The sequence below is a fragment of the Paramormyrops kingsleyae genome, chromosome 10 (genome assembly GCF_048594095.1).
Source record: "Paramormyrops kingsleyae isolate MSU_618 chromosome 10, PKINGS_0.4, whole genome shotgun sequence".
In the NCBI taxonomy this organism is placed as follows: Eukaryota; Metazoa; Chordata; class Actinopteri; order Osteoglossiformes; family Mormyridae; genus Paramormyrops; species Paramormyrops kingsleyae.
In genome coordinates this window covers 17,387,312-17,410,873 of record NC_132806.1, presented here as the reverse complement: position 1 = coordinate 17,410,873, position 23,562 = coordinate 17,387,312, and positions in this window count along the sequence as shown.

The window sequence follows — 23,562 nt, the reverse complement described above, 5'->3', positions numbered from 1 at the left end:
GTCAATGTATTCCTTTAAGCGTGATGATTCTGATTGCAACCTGAGTGATGAGTGATTGCTATTTACTTTCAACACTTAAAGAATCACCAAAAAAAATGCCAATGCATCCAAGGGAGCCAACAAGTTGCCCCAATAAATGTTTTTAGGAATTGGATCAATTATGATCATTTTTTCTTTATTTGTATTTTTTTTTCCTTGGGGGGGGGGGATTTTACATAAACACGTGTACATTGGGCCACTATAAAGAATGTTACACTGTCATGGCAAGCAGGTACCTACTGAGCCATCACACAACCATGTGACAGATTTTCTCCTTTTCAGATATTTAAATTAACAGTGATTATGAATAAACAAGTACTGTATAGCTCAAGAAGAAAAATAAAGCAAGTTAAGTCGCAATTATTGCTAACATGAACACAGTTCCTTATTCCACCATTAACCTCACCGGTTAATACAGGAATATCCACACTAGAACCTGGTGGGGAAAAAAAATACAATTTTATATATGTGCATGTGTAAAAAAAATCACTATATGTGTGTGTGTATATATAATTATGTATATGGTTGTATATTGAATTTGAAAATAATGAAGAATGTTGTGTGCCGACCAACAAAAAATGCAGTGAATTTTAAAACCTACTTGTTCTGTCTATTCTCTGCTGGATCCAGTTGTCAGAAACATTGCCGCCCTCCCTATTTGATGTCCAGTGACCTCCACACGGCCTTAGCAATACTGTTTTCACAGACATGATGGCAAATTCACACTCAACACAGACTAAAGGGTGAAAACTCCATTAGCACATTTCTTAGTCTACGGGAAGATAAGGTCTCGAAGTGATGTGTGGAGGTAAGGGCAGTGTGAATGGGAAGATGGGATACAGCTGTAGGTCCCAGAGAGACTCACCCAGGAAGCCACCTCTCTCCTTCTCCTCTGAAGATCCACTGATCCATCTCAAGGTGTCAGCATGATGCCGCTCTAAATGCACACAAGGGGGTGAGATGCAGTAATGGCAGCATACACTGTGATAACGATGTGATGCACAGAGAAACAGTGCTCTTTCTGTGGGGGACACCCCTTCTAACCTTAGGCCTCGGAGAGGCATGTCTTGTTAAATTAAGCCCCTGGGGTGTAATTAAGTGACCCACACTGTTTTCAGCCTTTTTTTCATGTTTCTCACTGATAACCGAGAGGACCCCTTGTGCCAGACATACAAGTGTGCTGATAGACAAGCTCCACATAGAGAAAAAGTGGGCTGCACTTCCTGATATTGGTGCCTGGAATCTTCTAGGCCATTTTTCCTAGATTTCCTTGATTCAGAATTAAGTGCAACAAAGAATGATGAAATATAAAATCTTTCCCAATATATTCAAGAGAGGGGGACTGCTGTATACTTTTTCTAGAAAGATCTATACCCATTCAATGGCTCCATCTGCCTAATTAGATTCCATCGGTGGACCAGTGGGTGCACGGTATCTTATACCTTTTTTATCCACCCTATCCTGTTCTGTGTGTGTGGGCTTATATATTCTTCTTGTGTTTCTCAGCTTTCCTTATGTTATGCTATAGTAAATGTTACCCGAGTTTCCTCCCACAGTCCAAAAGTATGTGTTGTTTCTCAGTTACCCATGATGCGTGATTGAGTGTGAGTGTATGATTGTGTATCTTGCAATGAATTGGCATCCTGGCTCCAGACCCCCAATGATGCTGTTGTACAACGCATGTGCAGTTATATATGCTATAACATAAAGTCAAACTATCTGGAACGTACTACATAGACCGTGTCATGAACCTGGGTTGCTGTCAGGCTACAGCATTATTGACTCTGTGTAACACCAACTCTAAAAAATGACAAATCTTTTTAAGAAAATAATGATTATTTGGCACTCATTCAAACATTTCAGAAGACGGCAGTAGCTAACAGACTCCTGTCAAAACAATCCACTGACTGGTGTGACAATACACTTTGTCAACCGTGAGGATTAAAGCATGACTACCGAGTGTAATTCAGAGAACGACAGCTGGGATTGACACCCAAACAACAATTTTGTCTGTGCAAGAATAAGCATAGACAAAGTATGGCAAACTGCTTTATACTTGTCTTGGCATTTATGTGACAATGATCACTGTCATGCAACAATGGATCAGGACAGTCTGTAAAACAGCATATGATATATATATATATATATATATATATATATATATATATATACAGTATATATATATATATATATATGTGGTGTGTGTGTGAGAGAGAGAGAGAGAGAGAGAGCTGGTATACCTTACCTTATGGGGACACAATGTTTCCTGGTCCCCATAGGGGAAAACTCAATGTAATTGAAATCTGTGACTGCAATGAAAAAACTAAAGATTCAAAAACTCTTGTATTTTGCTTTGTTACTTGAATTGACGGTCCCCACAAAGATGTGGATAAACACATTGTTTGATAACTTTTGCGTATGTACCCCTCATGATGATGATCTTTCTAAGATTCAGTTGCTGGTATTCACAACAATTAAACAAAAGTTTTTTGAGCATACATGCACAAGAACAAATTATGCTATGTGTTCAATTAATCACGTAGGCACAATGTGTACTACATAATGTATATGTTTGTGAATATTTTTGCCTGGAGGGAATTAGTGTAGTTAGCTATTTTCCATGCTATGTAGGTGTTGTTTAAAAATTCAGGTTAATTACCAAACTTGCATATGATCAAATTTACAAAAAGACCAGACAACAATTTATGCATATATTTAATTATTTAGCAAAAATATTGTTCAGTTAATGGCTCAAGGGTTAGAATTGTCACATCATACTTGGATGTGCTTGAATCTAACCACAGATCTAACAGATTATATGCTGTTCTTACTTTTTTTCTAATTTGGTTCTTTCTGGAGACAAGTAGCTCTCCGGTCAACTGCTCAAGGAAATTTTCCAAAATAATTAGTGTTTGGGGTTTTGTGGTGAAAGAATGAGGGGAAAAAATCACTAACTCAGAAATAAACAAATAAATAACTAACAAAATGGTGGTTCAGTTATGTTAGTTGGCTATTTTAGAGAAATGTAGCCATTTTTTAATACGGACCATTGAGTGCATGGTTATTTCCATGTAAAGTTGAATTTATGTCACATGATGAGATAAATTGTTAATCGGGGCTTAGAAATTCTATGCGTGTGAACTAACATATGCACAAACAAACTCAAATACAGATGCAATACAAAATAATGTATGCTTCAAGAAACCAACAAGCCATGCCTGCAGTGAATCCCATTGTAACCCCTTTGGGTGTAGAACAAGACAGGATAAATGTATCTATAAAGGGCTTTGCTGAAATGATCTAGCATCAAGGTGAAAGTCAATGCAGAACATTTAGGTACATCAGAGACAATGCCATTTCCCAACTCACATTGTCGCACAATAAATCATTGTGTGATGTGACCAGCTAAGTGATTAAGAAGAATGAGTTTAGAGTGCAGAAAAGCCCATGTGTGGTTCAATGTTTCCACAATTGGTCAGGGATACAATTCACTCACAATCAGCAGGAAAAAATAGACCACATTTTGACCTGAAATATTCTGATTTGTTTGACTCTCTATGGTCATTCAAAAAGACTCATCTTCACATTTCTGATACCAATATACTTCAGGACGTACTTCCAAGTGTTGTTTTTTTTTTAGTTTGAAGAGAGAATACTATCAATTTGTTTATTTGTCACAGGTACCTCTCCTGGAGCCGACACCTTACCGTGGTGGAGGGGTTTGCGTGTTCCAATGATCCCAGGAGCTAAGTTGCCCGGGGCTTTATGCCCCTGGTAGGGTCACCCAAGGCAAACAGGTCCTGGGTGAGGAACCAGACGAAGTGCGGCTCATAAGACCCCTAATGATGCATAAAATAGTGGAACCACGGTTTCCCTTGCCTGGACACGGGTCACCAGGCCCCCCCCCCCCCCCCCGGAGCCAGGCCTGGGGGTGGGGCTCGATGGCAAGCACCCTTGGGGCCTGGTTGGGCCCAGTCCGAACAAGGCACGTGGGTTCCCCCTCCAATGGGCTCACCACCTGTAGGAGGGGCCATAGGGGTGGGTGCAGTGTGAGTTGGGCAGTGGCCGATGGCAGGGACCTTGGCGGTCTGATCCTCGGCAGCAGAAGCTAACTCTAGGGACATGGAATGTCACTTCTCTGGTGGGGAAGGAGCCTGAGCTGGTGCATGAGGCTATGAGGTTCCGACTAGATGTAGTCAGGCTCAACCCCAACGCATGGCTTGGGCTCTGGAAGCAGTCTCCTCAAAGGGGGTTGGACCCTCTTCCACTCTGGAGTTGCTCATGGGGAGAGGCGCCAAGCTGGCGTGGGCATACTTATTGCCCCCTGGCTGGGCGCCTGTACATTGGGGTTTACCACGGTGGACGAGAGGGTAGCCTCCTTTCGCCTTCGAGTGGGGGGATGGGTCCTGACTGTTGTTTGCGCTTATGCGCTAAACGGCAGTTCAGAATACCCACCCTTTTTGGAGTCCTTGGAAGGGGTGTTGGAGATCACTCCTCCCGGGGACTCTCTTGTTCTGCTGGGGGACTTCAATGCTCATATGGGCCCAGCCAGATCTGAACCCGAGTGGTGTTTTGCTGTTCGACTTCTGTGTTTGTCACGGATTGTCCATAATGAACACCATGTTCAAGCATAAGGGTGTCCATATGTGCACTTGGCACCAGGACACCCTAGGCCGCAGTTCGATGATCGACTTTGTGGTCGTGTCATTGGACTTGCGGCCGCATGTATTGGACACTCGGGTGAGGAGGGGGCGGAGCTGTCAACCAATCACCAGCTGGTGGTGGGTTGGCTCCGCTAGTGGGGGAGGAAGCTGGACAGTCCTGGCAGACCCAAGCGTATAGTGCAGGTCTGCTGGAAACGTCGGGCGGAATCCCCTGTCAGAGGGAGTTTCAACTCCTACCTCTGGCAGAACTTCGCCCATGTCCCGGGGGAGGCGGGGGACATCGAGTCTGAATTGGCCATGTTCCGCGCCTCCATTGTAGAGGTAGCTGACCTGAGCTATGGCCGTAAGGTGGTCGGTGCTTGTCGCGGCGGCAATCCCTGAACCCGCTGGTGGACATCGGCGGTGAGGGATTACGTCAAGCTGAAGAAGGAGTCCTATCGGGTCTTTTTAGCCTGTGGGACTCCGGAAACAGCTGAACAGTACCCAAGCAGAATGCGGCTTCGGCGGTCGCTGAGGCAAAAACTTGGGTATAGGAGGAGTTTGGTGAGGCCATGGAGAAGGACTTCCGGACGGCTTTGAGGAGATTCTGGTCCACCATCCGGCGGGAAAGCAGTACAGCATCAACACTGTTTATGGTGGGGATGGTGCACTGCTGACCTCAGCTCGGGACATTGTGGGTCGGTGGAAGGAATACTTCGAAGATCTCCTCAATCCCACCGACACGCCTTCCAATGAGGAAGCAGAGTCTGGGGACTTGGGGGTGGACTCGCCTATCTCTGGGGTAGAGGTCACTGAGGTGGTTAAAAAGCTCCTAGGTGGCCGGGCCCCGTGGGTGGATGAGATCTGCCCGGAGTTCCTCAAGGCTCTGGATGTTGCAGGGCTGTCCTGGTTGACACGCATCTGCGGCATCGCATGGACATCGGGGGCAGTGCCCCTGGATTGGCAGACCAGGGTGGTGGTTCCCATCTTCAAGAAGAGGGACCGGAGGGTGTGTTCCAACTATAGGGGGACCACACTCCTCAGCTTCCCTGGTAAGGTCTATTCGGGGGTGCTGGAGAGGAGGGTCCGTCGGATAGTCGAACCTCGGATTCAGGAGGAGCAGTGCGATTTTCGCCCTGGCCGTGGAACAGTGGACGAGCTCTATACTCTCGGCAGGGTCCTGGAGGTTGCATGGGAGTTTGCCCAACCAGTCTACATGTGCTTTGTGGATTTGGAGAAGGCATTCAACCGCGTCCCTCGGGGAGTCCTGTGGAGAGTGCTCTGGGAGTATGGGGTGCCGGGTTGCCTTATAAGGGCTGTTCGGTCCCTGTACAACCGGTGTCAGAGCTTGGTCTGCATTGCCGGCAGTAAGTCGGACTCGTTCCCGGTGAGGGTTGGACTATGCCAGGGCTGCCCTTTATCACCGCTTCTGTTCATAACCTTTATGGACAGAATTTCTAGGCGCAGCCAAGGCATTGAGGGTGTCCAGTTCGGTTACCTCAGGATTAGGTCCCTGCTTTTTGCAGATGATGTGGTTCTGTTGACCTCATCAGACCGTGACCTTCGACCCTCACTGGAACAGTTCACAGCCGAGTGTGAAGCGGCTGGAATGAAAAATAGCACCTCCAAATCTGAGACCATGGTCCTCAGCCGGAAAAGGGTCTAGTGCTCTCTCCGGGTCGGGAAGGAGGTCCTTCCTCAAGTAGAGTAGTTTAAGTATCTCGGGGTCTTGTTCACAAGTGAGGGAAGGATGGAGCGGGAGATCGACAGGCAGATCGGTGCGGCGTCAGCAGTGATGCGGGCACTGCATTGGTCTGTCATGGTGAAGAAGGAGCTGAGCCAAAAGGCAAAGCTCTCGATTTACCAGTCGAACTACGTTCCTACCCTCACCTATGGTCACAAGCTGTGAGTAGTGACCGAAAGAACAAGATTGCGAGTGCAAGCGGCTGAAATGAGTTTTCTCCGCAGGGTGGCTGGGCTCTCCCTTAGAGAGGAGCGCGAGATGCTCGGTCATTCGGGAGGGACTCAGAGTAGAGCCATTGCTCCTCCGCATTGAAAGGAGCCAGATGAGGTGGCTTGGGCATCTGCTTAAGATGCCTCCTGGACGCCTCCCTGGTGAGGTGTTCCGGGCTTGTCCCACTGGGAGGAGGCCCCAGGGAATACCCAGGACATGCTGGAGGGACTATGTCTCTCGGCTGGCCTGGGAACGCCTCGGGATTCCCCCAGAGGAGCTGGAGGAAGTGGCCGGGGAGTGGGAAGTCTGGGTTTCCCTGCTGAGACTGCTGCCCCAGCGACCCGACCTCGGATAAGCGGAAGTTAATGGTTGGATGGATGGATGGATGTCACAGGTAAACATGCATTTGAGTTAAACAGTTAAGACAGTTGTAAGCATCCATTATCCAACCACTTATGACTTATGCAGTATAGGGAGCAGATCCCAGGCAGGGAGACAGCTATTTATCTTCAGGGGGGGAAAAAATCTCATAAGAACATATATAACTTAAGTGTAACACAACAGAAACTAATAAGAATTTCTCCTCCTCTCCAGAAAGTCACTGGTATCTTCTTGGATGACTAGAAGAACATTGCTTCAGTTCCCAAACCTCTCCTCAGGGACACCGCAGCTTTTCCATGTGCTCACTTAATTCAGTTAATTAAATTAGTTACATAATTACATATTATTAGCCAAATATGGTACTGTATCTTAGCTTAGCTAACACATAAAGTTGCTATGTATTCATTAGTAATGAGCAGCCCAGTCTCACCTTTTAGAGAATATAAATTACATTTTTGTTTGGGAATATTTTAGTAGTTTATAATAAAAGATTTTATGGTTCCTATTTCAATGTGTTTATTTACAACATGATTTATATAAAAGTCAAGATTTAACATTTTAAAAGTTCCTCTGTAATTCACTTCCTTAATTTTATCCAATGTGTTACAACTTATATATTTTTTTCCTTAAAAAGCGTGCTAAGTAAGCCAGTTATTTATCAGTCAAGTGCTAAGTTGTCTTGCAATTGGTAAGTGCAATGTGCTTTGGGGGTGTCTGGAAGCTTGTCTGTGACAATCCCCCACCCAAAGCATGAGTCCTGCCAATTGGCATTGCCATGACCAGACCCTGGATAGTGGTACTGGGCAACACTTTAGGACTTTAAGGGTATGGAAAGCCAGATTACTTTCTCCGGTTGACTCTTCTTAAATCTTAAACCACGGTGACATAGTTAATTCTTAAAAAGTGAGGCTATGGAGGACAAGTGAGGAATGAACTTCCTGTAATACCCCATCAGCACCAAGAAGGCACAAACCTGTGCTTTAGTCTGCAGGGTATGAAAGTCTGTGGGTATACTACAATGTCATCCCTGCTGCCATCAGTTTGGTCAACAATGCAACAGAACAGAACATACTAGACAGTGAGGTTTCCACCGCACGTCCTAGAGGGATGTTTGATTTGATAGGGTACAACAGATCACGACGCAGGGTTTTGGTGGTGACTAAACACTGGAAGGACAGGGGCAGAGAGCAAGAAGTAGACATCCCAGCTGGTGTTTCAGCAGGAAGCTATAAGACACCGTGTACCCACTGGTCCACCGATGGAATCTGATTAGGCAGATGGAGCCATTGAACGGGTATAGATCTTTCTAGAAAAAGTAACTTACACTTTAATTAAACATGAATCAAATCTGACCCCTTTTTATTTTAGGGGTTGTTGTAGAATACTTTAATTATGATCTCTAGTTAGTTTAGGGTTGTTCTGATTGGTTCTCAACTTCTCTTACTTTTGATTAAATTAATTCATCCCGGTCTGTGATGTCATACAGGATTAACCATCCATATTTTTATTATGATATGATACATTGTCACGTCAGAGACAATTGCAGCAGTTACAGTAAGACTATATGAATGAAACCAAAGATGGATATGAACAACACATACATATATACACATTAAACAATGCTTCTCATAAATACTATCAAAATTGTGTGGACTTCCTGTGACTTTGGACAGGGGACAAATGGGTGAGGGAAGACGGGTAGAGGAAAGGATGGGTTTATGAGCAGAAGTTATGTAACAGCCTGCCTGTGGGCCAGTTCTCGCTCAGTGGTAGTCAAGGTGAGTCCACCAGATGTGGCTGACTGGGTGTATGAGACCAGTCTCATTGGAGCTGATTTGAAAGTCCCCCCTGGGGTGAAGAACTGCACCAACACCAGGATCACAGAAAAAAAAAAAAACAAAGTTGTCATTCTCAACATGCAAAAAGGTAAAACACAAAGGACACATTATTTTAGTTCTTCTCCATAAAACAGGCAGAAATTCCTTGTAGGTTATTACTCCCTATTCTTGTGCTACTGGCTCTTTTTTCTTTGTACTTGCAGACAGCCTCAATGTCTTCTGCTGGCCCCAATCGATGGCTCCTAGTCGTGAATGTTATGAATGTTAGGGGCGGGGGCATGTTTCCATGACCGGCCTTAGTGTCCATAACAATGATGCTGAGATGTTAACAGACGGCTGCTGTCCATCGTGTTGAAAGGTGAATGCGGTCACCTGTCAACTGATTGGTGTGGCATGCTTGCGGGGCATCGAGAGGCTTGGGCTGCAACAGCATTTCCATGTATTTATTTTTATACACTTTTATTCAACAATGGGACAAAGTTCAAAGTTTTCCATGCAAAAATAATTTTACAATAAAGTATAAAATAATCCATTTTAGAAGGGATCAGTAAAACAAATTAAAGAAATCAAAAGCAATTGTTGTGTAATGTGTTGACTATCTTGTGTTACAAAATAGCCAAGCCCTACTTGTAGAGCTATAGAGGAATAAAGAATAATTTGAGCCTGCAACAAAAGCTTCGAAGAAGAAACTAAGTGGATGAAGAAATGACAGTTGGAATGTAGTTCCATTATTAAGCACAGTTGGAATGTAGTTCCATTATTAAGCACAGTTGGAATGTAGTTCCATTATTAAGCACCAGCTTGTAGACAGAATGTACTGTGGACTGTTCTGATCACACAATGCTCAGTGAAATATTTTGACAAGACTGGTGTCATCCTAAAGATATTATACTCCTGAATGGCATAACCAAGGCTGGCTTGAAACTGATCCTACTCACTGTAAAAACCACAGGGACACACACACTCTCTGACCAAGTTGTTCACACAGCCTTTATTTATTCATGTTATATGGGAAGCCATTCTCTTCAAACTGGAGAAATGATGCTATAGTATACTTGGCAAACTTCTTAACATCCAGATTTATATGGTATCTCATTTATTTCAACAGGCTCTAATATTTCTTTCCAGCCGTTTGGATTGTTGCAATATTGTTTTTGAAACACACTAGGGAAATTTCTGCAGAATTCAGCAATGCAATCAATAATGCAAATAATTTAATACTGTAGCAAAAAGAAAGTAATGTGGACTCAGCTTATAATATAAAACAAGAGGTTTGTGTCAATTATCAGAAATGATTACAATGATGTTTATTGCACCCCTTCCAATCTACAGAGTGCCAAAGGGCACAAATGAATGGGAGGACAAAAAAATAAATCCTTTCGTGAGATCTTGCAATACTACTATGTTACTATTAATAGTTGCACTATGCCAGTTCAATTAAAATGGTAGAACTGGAATAATAAATATAAAACATAATAACATAGACATATCCAGTAAAGTGTATATTAAGCATTAGATTATGAGGGACAATGCACAGCATTTAATTTTCAGATTATACATTGTATATGTATTTATTATTAAATGCACTGTCTCCATTCATCAGCAGTGACTGTAAGCGAGACAGCTATTAAACACTGAAATATTAACAAAAATTTGCCTGTGAAGAAATGTGGAAAATCTTTTTTTTTTTTTAAAGATATTACAGCTGGAACACTACCACGGTGGCATAGTTAAGGTTTAAACCCAAACCCACTTTCGGGAATACCTCCCTCGTATTCTTGCTTGAAGATGTATTTAGGTCAATGCAGATCAATAATAAAATATTACAGAAAGCGAGATTGCGGCTGCTCCTTCACATCGAAAGGAGCCAGTTGAGGTGGTTTAGAATGCCTCCTGGACAGCTCCCTGGGGGGTGTTTCGGGCATGTCCAACCGGGGAACACCCCAGGGCAGAACCTGGACATGTTGGGCAGATTAAATCTCTCGGCTGGCTTGGGAACGCCTTGGTATTCCTCTGGTGGACCTGGAGGACGTGGCTGGTGAGAGGGAGGTCTGGGCATCCCTGCTTACACTGCTGCCCCAATGACCCAGCCAAGATAAGCAGATGATAATGGATGGATGGATGGGATCAGGTTAAAACCAACACCGTGATAAAGTACTCTGAACAGACACAGTGCAGTTCAAAATGGACTTCTCCCCCAATAATTTTTTTCTCTTGTTAAGACTTTTTCACTCTGAGTCACAAAACAACCGAATGACATCGTTCTGAAGTGGATTTGTATGAAGGGTTTCATATCAAGTCCGACAAATTCGCATTGTCATGATCCATAATATTCTGGCACCGGGCAGCCCGACGCATTGTGGTGGCAATAAAGACAAGGAGAGATGGATTCACATGAAGTTGCTCTTTAATCACAGTCCTTAAAAGTACTACACACAAGCAACAACACAGTGAGACCATCAATGGCAGGGAAAAGCAGGGAGGATACATGCTATACATGAAGGCTCACATATGGTACAAGATATGGGGACTCGAGTCACTGACTCACGACTTGACTCAGACTCAAGTCACAAATTTGATGACTGATGACTCAACTCTACAAAACTGATAGAAAGACTTGGATTCAACTTGGACTTGAGGGCAATGACTCAAGACTTGGACCCGACTTGAACCCTATGACTAGAGATGACTTGAGGTTATAGTCCCCCTTCTACATACCATAATGTTAATTTGATATTAGTTTATATCAATTCTTCTGCTGTCTGCATTTTTAATAGGCTGAATGAAAGGTCTCCTGAGACAATTTCTTGGAAAGATGCATCACTCCCTGCATATATACAGACATAAAAACTGTGTGATGACAACTGTGAGTGGACACTTTCTTTTCAACCTATTTCTGCCTATAGAGAATGTATCCTGTGACATACTGTGGTGGGTTTTTGCTGCAGCAAGTTTTAGTCACTTAAAGAGCTCACATAGGTAGGTACTCAAGATACATGACTCACAACTCGATTAGGACTCGAGTTACAAATTTGATGACCTGTGACTTGACAGCAAAAATGATGAAAAGACTCGGGCAAATGACTCAAGACTTGATTCAGACTGCCATGTTTTGAATTGAGACTTGACTCAGACTCGTCAAGGAATGACTTGTTTCCATCCCTGCACAGTAGGTCATAACACAATACTAGAGCACATGAGGATTACACATTCAACCCAGGTAAGGGTACACACGATACTCGGAAGCCCGAATATTCACACTAACAAATACATACAGCCACTTACAACAAGACACATACAATGACTATATAAATGGCTCATGAGCATGCCAGGATACACTAACCCCACTAGTGCTACAATATTTCTCTTGATTTGTGCAGTTTTCATATACGTTACAAAACAAATGACCAATAGGATGTCCATTTATACACATGTGATCAGTCTTTTTTTTCATTTACAACACAAACCTGTAATGATAGGTGGCAACATGCTTTTCTTTTCAATCAAACTTTGATTCGATCTAAGGCTGGTATTACAGATACCAATATTCAGTGCAGGTCCAACCCTGACGATAAATAATAATTAACAAACTATGAGTGGAGGATTTCCCGATAGATCGATCATACTCTATCTGGGCAACTTCCCCTTTCTCCCCACCGACGTAGGGTTACCATATTTGGTGAGGCAAAAAGAGGACGTGTCCAAGGATCCAAATATTAATGAGCATCCATTGCATTCACTGCCCAATCAGGTAGCCCTTCTCTTATGAATATTAATAAGTTTTCCCTAACCACCCCGTTAAACTAAAATTCACATCTGGGGATATCCAGATGTATGGCACCCTTACAATTAGCTTTTGCGTTATAATCTACACACAACTGACACAATATATGTTTATAAAATTCTTTTTCAACAATAGTTCCAAAACAGTAAGTTAAGGTGTGTTAAACTTCAAGCAAACAACATGATTTACTGTTCAAAAAAAGAAAAATAAAGTCTCGAAGTGTCAATGGTTTCTGGAAGTTGACCTCACTTGTGAGCAGTGTGACACATAGTGTCATGCCCCGATTGTCCGCTCCTCTCATGTGTCACGCCCCCTCATTAACCCCATGTGGATTCCCCGTGTTTACCAGCTGTTCCTGATCATTGTCATTAGTTCATTATATTTAGTCCGCGTTTCCGTTTGTTTCCCCAGTCCGGTCATTGTAATGTCATCCCGTGTGTTGCCTGCCCCTTGTGTTGCTGCTCTTATTAAACCCCGTGTTTGCCCTGACTTTGGCTTCCTGCGCCTTTTCTGCGCTTCATGCGTCGCTGTGCAGGACAGAATGACCGGACTCGCAAACAAGATGCCTCGATTAAACGAAGTGGAATACCTCGACCTCGCAGACGAGGTACTTTATTGGCTAAGACAGCCCGAGGTCCAGGAGGACCCTGCGGCTTATGCCCTGGCTGCCAACGCTCGGGAGACCCTAGAGGCGATCACCCCGTCTACGGGTCCGCACCTCGCTTTCCCCCGCCTGGGAGGACCCCGCCTTTGCTGAGCTACTTGGCGCCGGTGAAATGCCGCCCCCTGTGGAGGCTTACTTTTATCGGCCGGAGCGTCTGGGGCACAGAGGAATACGTGCCGTGAGAGACGGAATTCCCCGAGTCCCTAAAGCCCTTAAAGGGGCAGCGCCTGTACGCCCGGTGCCCATCCTGGTGCCGATTCCGGAACTGCCTGCTTCGGACCTGCCAGCCATGCCGCCTGCTGCTGCCGCCGATCTGCCCGCGGCCCCGCCTGCTGCTGCTGCTGCCGCGCTGCAAGCAGCACCGCCTGACCCGCCTGTCCTGCCTGACTTGCCTGTTCTGCCTGTGGTCCCAGCTGCTGCCGCCGCTCTGCCTGGTGATACATGAGAAATAAATCCACACTTGCGTATCACTTAGCAGTTATGTATTAGTTAAATATGTATTTAAATAGAGCCTCTTATCCTGGTCAGAGTTATAATGTGCAGGGGGGTGGGGCACTGGAGACTGTAGCAAATGGCATTATTTCTCACTCTTGGTCCTCAGGGACCCCTAGACAGTTGCACAGGGTTTACCGAGCAGGGGTATCCCCTGGACAGGATCGCCGAGGCGCCCCCTGCTGGCCACACACCCGAGCTGCCTGCTGCGGCGCCCCCTGCTGGACACGTGATGGCGGCGCCCGCCGAGGCACCCCCTGCTGGCCGCACGCCCGAGGCTCCCCCTGCTGGCCAAGTGATGGCGGCACCCGCCGAGGCACCCCCTGCTGGCCACACGCCCGCGGCCCTGCCTGAGGCCGCCTCTCCTGTCCTGCCCGCGGCCCTGCCTGAGGCCGCCTCTCCTGTCCTGCCCAGCCCGCGGCTCTGGCTGCACCGCCTGCGGCCACGCCCGCGGCTCCGGCTGCACCGCCCACGGCCCCTGCTGCAGCTGCCGTCGCCGCTCTGCCCGAGGCGCCCCCTGGTGGACTCACGGCCGAGGCGCCCCCTGGAGTGCCCCCTGCTGACCGCACGTCAGTCCAGCCCATCCTGCCCTGCTCGTCTGTCCTGTCCTGCTCGTCCGTGGATGAGGAAGTGATGGCGGCACCCGCCGAGGCACCCCCTGCTGGCCACACGCCCGCGGCCCTGCCTGAGGCCGCCTCTCCTGTCCTGCCCGCGGCCCTGCCTGAGGCCGCCTCTCCTGTCCTGCCCAGCCCGCGGCTCTGGCTGCACCGCCTGCGGCCACGCCCGCGGCTCCGGCTGCACCGCCCACGGCCCCTGCTGCAGCTGCCGTCGCCGCTCTGCCCGAGGCGCCCCCTGGTGGACTCACGGCCGAGGCGCCCCCTGGAGTGCCCCCTGCTGACCGCACGTCAGTCCAGCCCATCCTGCCCTGCTCGTCTGTCCTGTCCTGCTCGTCCGTGGATGAGGCGGCACCCCCGGCAGCCACCCCATCCACGTCCTCTCTGGCCACCTCCCTGAGTCTCTCTCCCTTGCCCCACCGGGAACAACACCAAGTAGGACCCCGCCTTTCAGTATCCCGGAAGGGACAGGGACACAGGCATCGGGCCCGGGTGCCACCCGCCCTGCCCCCTGGCTCGCCCGTTCGGCCCCTGGCTGTGGCTCGGTGGCTGCCTGCGGGTCCTCCGGCTCAGGGTCGGCGGTCCCGTCCGGGTCCCCCCCTGGTTCCTCGGTGCCGGTCCTCAGTCCCGCCTCCGGCTCTGTGTCAGCCGCCTCCGGGCCCCCCTGCTCCGGCTTTGGCGTCGGACGGTGCCTTCCCCGGCTCCGGCTGCGCCTCCGCCTGCCGTGGCTTCCCCCTCCTGCCTGCTCCGTTGTTCCCTCCTGCTCCCTCCATGTCTCCTCCTTCACTCCCTCGTCCCGTCCCCTTGACCCCTGTGTGGTTCCCTCCAGCTCCCTCCTCCCTCTTGCCTGCGGCCCCTTCGGCCGCTGCCCGTCGCCCGCCTGGGCTCCCTCGGGCTCCCCTTTGTCCCCCTTCCGTTCCTGTCTGGTCTCCCCTGTCTGCTCCTCCTCCTTTCGTCCCGCCTGTGTTTGCTCCTCGTCCCTATGTTCCTCCTCTGTTCACTCCTGGCCCCTTCGTGTCGCCTGTGGGTGTTCCCTCTGTGTCTCCCTTCTCTGTCTGCCTTTCCTGTTCTTTGTCGGGTCCTGTTTTTCTTTTCGTCCTTGTTCCTGTTTTGTGTCTCTGTCCTGTTCCCGGTCTCTTGTTGATGTCTTGGTTTTTGTCTTCCAGGTCCTGTTCCCTGGTCTCGTCTCGTCCGTTGCCCGGTGTGCGCGCCTTTGGGGGGGGGTTATGTCACGCCCCGCTCCGTCCGATCCTAATGTGTGCCACGCCCACCTTGTTACCTCGTGTTCATCCCTGGTTGTGATCACCTGTGTCCTGTTATGTCTGTCTAGTCTTTTGTATTTAGTCCGTGTCTGAGTTAGTTTCCCCAGATCCGTCATTGTAGTGTCCGTTGATGTCCCTACCTGTCTGTCCTTTGCTCATTAAAACCCCATTTGCCGTCAGTTTGGCTCGTTCACCTGCTTCCCTGCTTTGCCTGCTTACCTGTGAGTCCGGCTCGCCTGCCCTCGGAACGTGACACATACATATGGCATGGTATACCTATTGTGAAAGAATCATTATACATATTTCGAAAAATATTTGTATTGTGGCCCAAACCAATAGTCCAAACACAGGAATATAATAAAGCCAATACAGGAAGAAGAACTAAGTCCAATCTACATGAGAAAGAAATCCAGGAAAGCAAGCAAGAGTCATAAACAGAAACTAGGTTATGAAATAGTTGTCCAACATGGTACAACATTAGACCAGGCCAATAGATCAAGTTGATGATTTATAGGTCTGTCTAGTGTTCAGAGGAGGCCGAGTGGGAATTGACCGGGCGTGGATGGTCTGGTTGATGCAGGTACGCCAAATGTAATGGGTACAACCCCATTTTTCCTAGAAGAGCTTCAAGGTCCAAAGACTTGTGTGTTCAGAGATGCTTTTCTGTACACCATTGTTGTACTGCGCCGTTACTTTTTCGGTTGTGGCCATCCTCTTAGATTTAAGTCCGACCACTATCCTCTGGCCTCTCTCACTAAGAAGAAGTTTTATTATTATTGTTGTTTCTCCATTGTCTCTAAACTCTAGACATGAAAATCCCAGAAGAACATCTTCAGACTTGCTCACCAAATAAAGGAAATTTACCTGACCGAAATATATGCAGAACATGTAATTTAAAAGATATATGAAAAGTAGTTATGGTCTCTGTGCTGACTACTCTGCAAAAGCAGAATATTTCAACTTGAAACTTTAATATTATTATTATTATTATTATTATTGTTATATTTTCAACAGCAAAATACAGTCACTGGTTAAGGACTAAGCCGGTTTTATTTTATTACATTTCCATATTTGTTTTAATTGTTTTTATAATTGAAAATAGGCTCCATCCTGATATTTTAAACTGCCATTGCCTGGCGACAGGTGGCAACAAGCCAGACTGCCCCCTGCCCAGTATGATAGCTCATTAGGATTTATTGTGTAATCCCTTCCAACAACATAATGCTTCCTAGTGCTGGCAGATTTGCACTCTGCCCCAGCACAGGGGCCTTTCTGTACTGGGTTGAATGTAATCTCTGCCACCTAATGAGTGACAACACAATGGCATTCAGCTGTAATTATTTGTACCCCTGAAGACACCACAGTTCATTAAATGGAGCCTTATTCACAACTGGTATGTGCTGAATCATTTTGAATAAAGTAATTTTCGAATGTATCTGAATAAAGTCACTCTTGTATTCACAATACAAGGACTATTTCGGATAGCTTTTTCTTTTACAAATCAGACTATTCAAGCAAGAGGTTCTGTTAGTTTCAATATTTTATGGTTTCATTTGTTAGGGGTTGAAGGTGGAGGCAATTAAATGGTAAAACCTAGTGAAGAAACAGTATTTAAAGTAATAAGTTAAATGAGATGTTAACTCTGAATAGATAATCTAAGTAACATTGAAGTAAACTAGATGTTGTCAGCATGATAACAATGTATTCCCCAGACGCCTCCTCTACCCATCTAGTCCCCCCAAGCCCTGTAAAGTCGTTTCATCTATATAATGTATTTGTGAAGTGATAATAAGATTAACCAAAGATGAAATGCAGTTATTCTGTTCACAAGGTCATGCATCTTCTGCAGTCACCTTTGCCATAGCTGCCAGAGTCACCCCTTCAGTTTTGGTGCGATTTAACTCACAACTGGCGGAGACCCAGATTTTCAGCCATACAATGTGTTTTGCTTTGTTTGGAAAAGATCCAACGAATATTTTTTGCGCTATCATGCTGACAAGAGTAATCATATGAGTCTGCTCTTCTCGTTGTCATCATTGTCCGGCAGTTTTCACAGCACAGTGTTTCCAAGACATATAAATCTAAAAATGGAGGTTATGGGTGATACATGAGAAATAAATCCACACTTGCGTATCACTTAGCAGTTATGTATTAGTTAAATATGTATTTAAATAGAGCCTCTTATCCTGGTCAGAGTTATAATGTGCAGGGGGGTGGGGCACTGGAGACTGTAGCAAATGGCATTATTTCTCACTCTGGGTCCTCAGGGACCCCTAGACAGTTGCACAGGGTTTACCGAGCAGGGGTATCCCTGGACAGGATCGAAAGGCCCATACACCAACACACTCATGCACACAACCATACTCTTAGGGCAATTTAAAAAAAAAAAATGCTACTGTATGTCCTTGGATGCTGGTAGGACAGTCAAGTACGGTACTTGAAGAATAAATGAACATAGAAGAAAATATCAGCCAATTTTTGGGTCATATTTGCCCCACCATTACTTATCCTTAGTTATTTGCAATATGCGAGTTTCTTATTAATTGCGTGGCCTGTTCCTTTCTCCAGTTATTTTTAACTGATGCTGCTTGTTCAGCAGGTTTCAGGCAGTAATTTTAAAGCTCTCATTACATAATAACACACATGATTAATTCACATTGTAGGCAATGTTTCCATTATACTTGGATACATTTTTGAAAAGCTAATTTTAAGCCAAATATCACAAAGATTATTATATTTAAAGAAAATCATAACATTTGACAGCATATTTTGAGTGACTTTCCTTTTCGGTGCATTTAAATGTAAAATTGTTACGGCACAGGAGGGAGAAAGGTGACGATCCACTAGCACCTCCAAGAAAAAAAAAGGGGGTTTATTAAAGAATCTGAACACACTGGGCAATACTACACAACAAAAGGACTACAATGGGGAAAAACAAAACAGGGAAAAATACTGCATTAACTAAATAACCAAGAAACTAAATACAAATAAGGAAAGACTTGGAACCAGATATCACACGGAGCAGAGCAGACCTAGAACCTAAACAGACAAATGTGCACATTCACAATAGCAGGCTGAAGAGCAGGACAAAGGCAGGCACTTAAATACTTAAATAACAAGAACTACTGTAACAAAGGCAGGTGTGAATTAACAAGACAATTAACCAATGAGCACAATGCAGGGAAACAGGCCACAGGTGGAGAAACTTAACTAACAATTATCAAGCGCAGAAAACTAGGGAACTTTAACAAAGACCAAAACTATGAAACATTAACTACATACTGGGAAATAAACACTAGGAATTTTGACACAACTGAGGGCACTAGGAGGGACTAGGAACACAAGCAGAACATAAACTTGACACAAATAGGATAAACAAAACTGAAACACTAGAAAACAGAAACCCAGTAAACAAAACATATAAGGCTGGCCTCGAACCCATGACTGTAGAGGTATAGCTTTGTTGTCACACCCTCAACCCACTGAGCTATGCAGCAGCCCAGAGAAGAAGGAAAACACACTAGGGACAAGTAAATGGGCAGTGGAAACAGGATGGCCAGCAGCACCTGCTGGCCAAACGTAGTCTCAGCACATAGAACAGGCATGGGTGGGCACTGACCCATGTCAAACAACATGTCAAACTCTGTACCTGATTAATAAGTACAAAAATAATAATGCCTGCCTTTCTTAGGATACTTCACAAGGACTGTCTGGAGCCCTGCTATCGTTCAAGAAAAAAATCACACTTATGGCATCTTGTCTAAGGGGCATATCCTTTACATGGGACAAAAATTACCAGTACTGTACTGAAATAAATAGGATCATAGAGTGGGAAGTATTTTAAATGACTTGATATCCAAAAGTCACTCCTATAAATGTGCTGGTTAAGTGGGAAATTTTAAGGATGTCAGTCTTCTACAGATAATGTTGCAAAGTATCCATCAGTCAGCATATCTCTCATTTTTCATAAAATGGCCATAATGATTTGTGTCATCTTTCACACATATTCACTTGCTGTATGTCTGACGTACAGTAAGAAACTGTTGCAATAGACCCACTCTCAGGAGGCCATGTGTGGTATCAGGAGAAGTTCAAGGTATATTCTGACTTGTGTTAACAGCACAGCTAATGAGCGACTGGTGGAGAGAAGCAGATGATTGCACTTTACATAGTAACCTTGGATACTTGCCCTGTTCTATAATGACATCATAATTTTGTGCTCACCTTGGGAGAATGCAATATACTTTTATTTATGGGGTCATTTATGTGACCTCAATCATTCAGCCGTGTGTTCTATCTGCCAAACGTGGTAGTCTTTCCCGTTTGGTTGCCGCTGAAATGATGAAAAGGATTTCTGCTTGTCTCTAAAACATCTCTAAAACTGTCTGAAAACATACATGCAAATCGAGCTATGATTGATATTACATCATTTGTGTAATAAATTGCTGCAATTTCTGTATTTTAATCTTTATTATGTTGTATTACCTATATGGCATTGTTATACAGACATTTCTGAGGTAAATTAATTAAATGGCCTTGTATTATATGTAACTGGGGAGATTTTATATTTACTATTGCATTTATGTTTAAGTTACTATTTCCTGGCCCATCCTTGTTAAATGAAACTTTAAAACATTTAACTTTTTAAATTATTATTATTTTGTTTCAAAAATTGACACAGTGCCTTCAAAAAAGTCTCTCTCATAAATTTTTGGATTACAGGTAGTGACCAATAACTACATAAATAAATAAAGAATTAAAACTCCCTTAAAAGCGACCCTTCACTGGTCCTTCACTTTTATTCCATTTAATATTCCTGATTCCAGTTACTGCAATCAGCATAATCTAAATTTTGCATAGATATTCCTATCCATCTTAAATATGACTTATATATTCTTTGTTTTCTTAAACATTTTGCTGGGCACCTGATGCCATAAAACTATATTTGTCTTGATTTTAAAAAATAAAAATATAATACGTAATCCTCCCTGTTTACTACACTGTAACACATTTCTTGTTATAAGCTTTTGGACAACATCGACTATAATATATAATTCAAACAAGAAGGTTTCTTGGGAATCTGCAAACCTGAAAAATATTGCAAATATATAGCAACTATTCTTGCTTTTACGAATGCAACCAGTGTCATGTCTCCAGTAATTGCATCTGTTTTGCAATTTGCTTTTTCCTTATTGACTGTTTGCAATTAATTCCCTTCTTGTTAAGTTTCCTTATAATATTACTTCTTTCCACGCCTATATTTAATCTGTTATGTTTGTTTTGATTCTTCTATTTGTATTTGAAATGAGTGAATAGAAAGGTACGTTATTTTTTTCTTCTATATGAATTACAATATGTGCAAAGTATGCAGTAGTGTGCAGGTCTTTATATCCCAATTAACAAATGTATTTTCTCAGTTATTCTTCGTACAGATATGCATGATTAATATTTCACAATGAGCCTTATAAATGTAATGTCATGTCACGGCCGCCAGGTCCACATGATCCTTCTGCCTCCTTCCTGGGCTGACTCTAACAAGTCACGCCTATTACCATTGACATCAAATCCTTCTGCCTCCTTCCTGGGCTGACTCTAACAAGTCACGCCTATTACCCGTTTGTCTTACCTCATTCCTAGCCCTTGTGTTAATCACCCCCAGCTGCTTCTTTTTATCTCCCTTGCTAGTCTCATATATGCCTGCTTCCCAGTCTTGTGGTCTGCAGTCCAGTCATTGACATCAAATCCTTCTGTTATCCATGCCCTTCCTGGTTGTAAGTCCTCCCATTTTTAACTCCCCACAGTTCAGTTTGTTTCCATATTCTGCTCCTTTAAGTTCAGTAACTCAAGTCCTTCATCTCTCAAGCTGTCACCTGTAACCAATTATTACTGACAAGTTATTTAAGTTAATCACAATCAAAGTTTAATATTTCATAGTATCACAGTATATGAGAGGTCTGGATTCAGACAAAGCTAAAATTTCTACAATTTCAATTTCAATGTTAAATCTTCGGGAAACAAAATTTTAGTGTCATCCATCCATCCATCCATCCATCTTCCAACTGCTTATCCTGGACAGGATCACAGGGAGGGCTTGAAGCCTATCCTTGGAAGTACTGGGCAAAAGGCTGCAGCACACCCTCTATGTTTTTGGAGTTTAACGTTTCTACTACAATAAAGAGTAACAATACCTAACTTTTTAGCATGTCAAACCTTGTACTATTACAGTTCTCATTGACAAATTAATTACTTAAGTATCTAAATCTAGCTTTTAAGTTTATAAAAATAGATGTTTAGAGAACAGAAAATAATGGGAACACTAAAATTAAAAGATAGAGGAAGTAAAATATGTAAATGCAGGTGAAAAAGTATGCTAAATGTAAATGATAGCAAAACAAACTTGATTTTTCTGGACTATGTATTATTTCTGCTTTTTTTTTTCTTCCGTTTCTTCAAGTAGCCAATTTAGGGAGCGTATCTTCACTGCTGGACAGTCATCTAAATCAACCCTGATTGCCAGGGCAGGGGACAGTCATCCCACCTTCCAGAAGAGGTCGTTCAGTGGCAGTCAGTCTGCCTCCATATATAAATAAATAAATACTTATCCTTTAGCTTCTGGTAAGAAGGAAAAGTCTGATTAATGGGCTAAAACTAACGTTTTCAAATAAAAAAAATTAAATTTAAGCCATGTAGGCTACTGTTTTTTTTTCCTACACTGAAAACATTTAAACAAAGCTGTTGTTCATTCAATGGGTTTTTTCTCATTACAATAGCTGAAAATTATTAAATTGTTCATTTAAAGTACACTTTTTAATGTTTATGGTTGAACCAGTTTTTTTTCAGTGCATAAGTGACAGTCACAACAAATCTTTTTGAAGAACATGTTGTAGAGTTAATTGTTGTAGGCCTACATATATTTTTGCTAGAGTGACCATATTCTCCATCCTCTAACCAGTAATCTGGGTCACACAAGGCTGTGGTACAGCCTGGACGGGATGTGTAATAGATAACTGGGGGGAAAAATGCTACTTGCAAGATAGTTAAATTTCAGAGAGCAGAATCATATAGCCTTTACGAAAATGTAATTCAAACGAAAGATTCTCTGATGCATTGCTGTGATTCCACTGATCAGCGAGTGAAGAACACAGGGTTGAAGAATGAGGCGAGGGTTGAGAGAACAAGATATCTCTGTCACCGAAATTAATGAAAGCCAGGTGGGAAAGGAAAGAGAAATATAATTAGCAAACAAATGTTCATGGTTGTGAATTCTAGTGAATAAAGCATCAGTCAAAGTCAAAGGATGCTGGGCAACCTGCATCATTTAAACCATGCAGAGAAAAGCACATCCTCTCAAGAATATTTTGTCCAGGCATTAATTATGCTGCTTTAAGCAGAAGCATATTTTGAAGTCACCATACAAAAAAATGTACCAGTCTCGATAGAAATCTACCATATACATAGTCATGTGAAAGAATTAGGACACCCCATTAAATGTTTAGTTCTTTATTAAGAAATATCAACATATTACTATTAAATCTTCTTTCAAATCATATGTGTAGATAAAGGTGATGTAACTGTATCACCTATGCAAAAAATAGAAACAAATTCACTTAACAGAAGAAATTAACTATGATGCCAATTTCCACTTAGGAAAAAGTTAGGACACCCTCACATCCATTATTATTAGATAATAAAATTCAGGTGCACCACATCAGGTGAAAATGATTAGAACATTATTACAGAGCTTTTTGGTGGAGTCTCTTATTTATACCATAGACATTTAGTTCAGTTTGCTCTTGATTGTTGAAATGAGAGGGATCACCATGGTGAGATCCAAAGAGCTCTCTGAGGCCTTCAGAAAGAAGCATGTAGATGCATATGAGTCTGTGAAGGA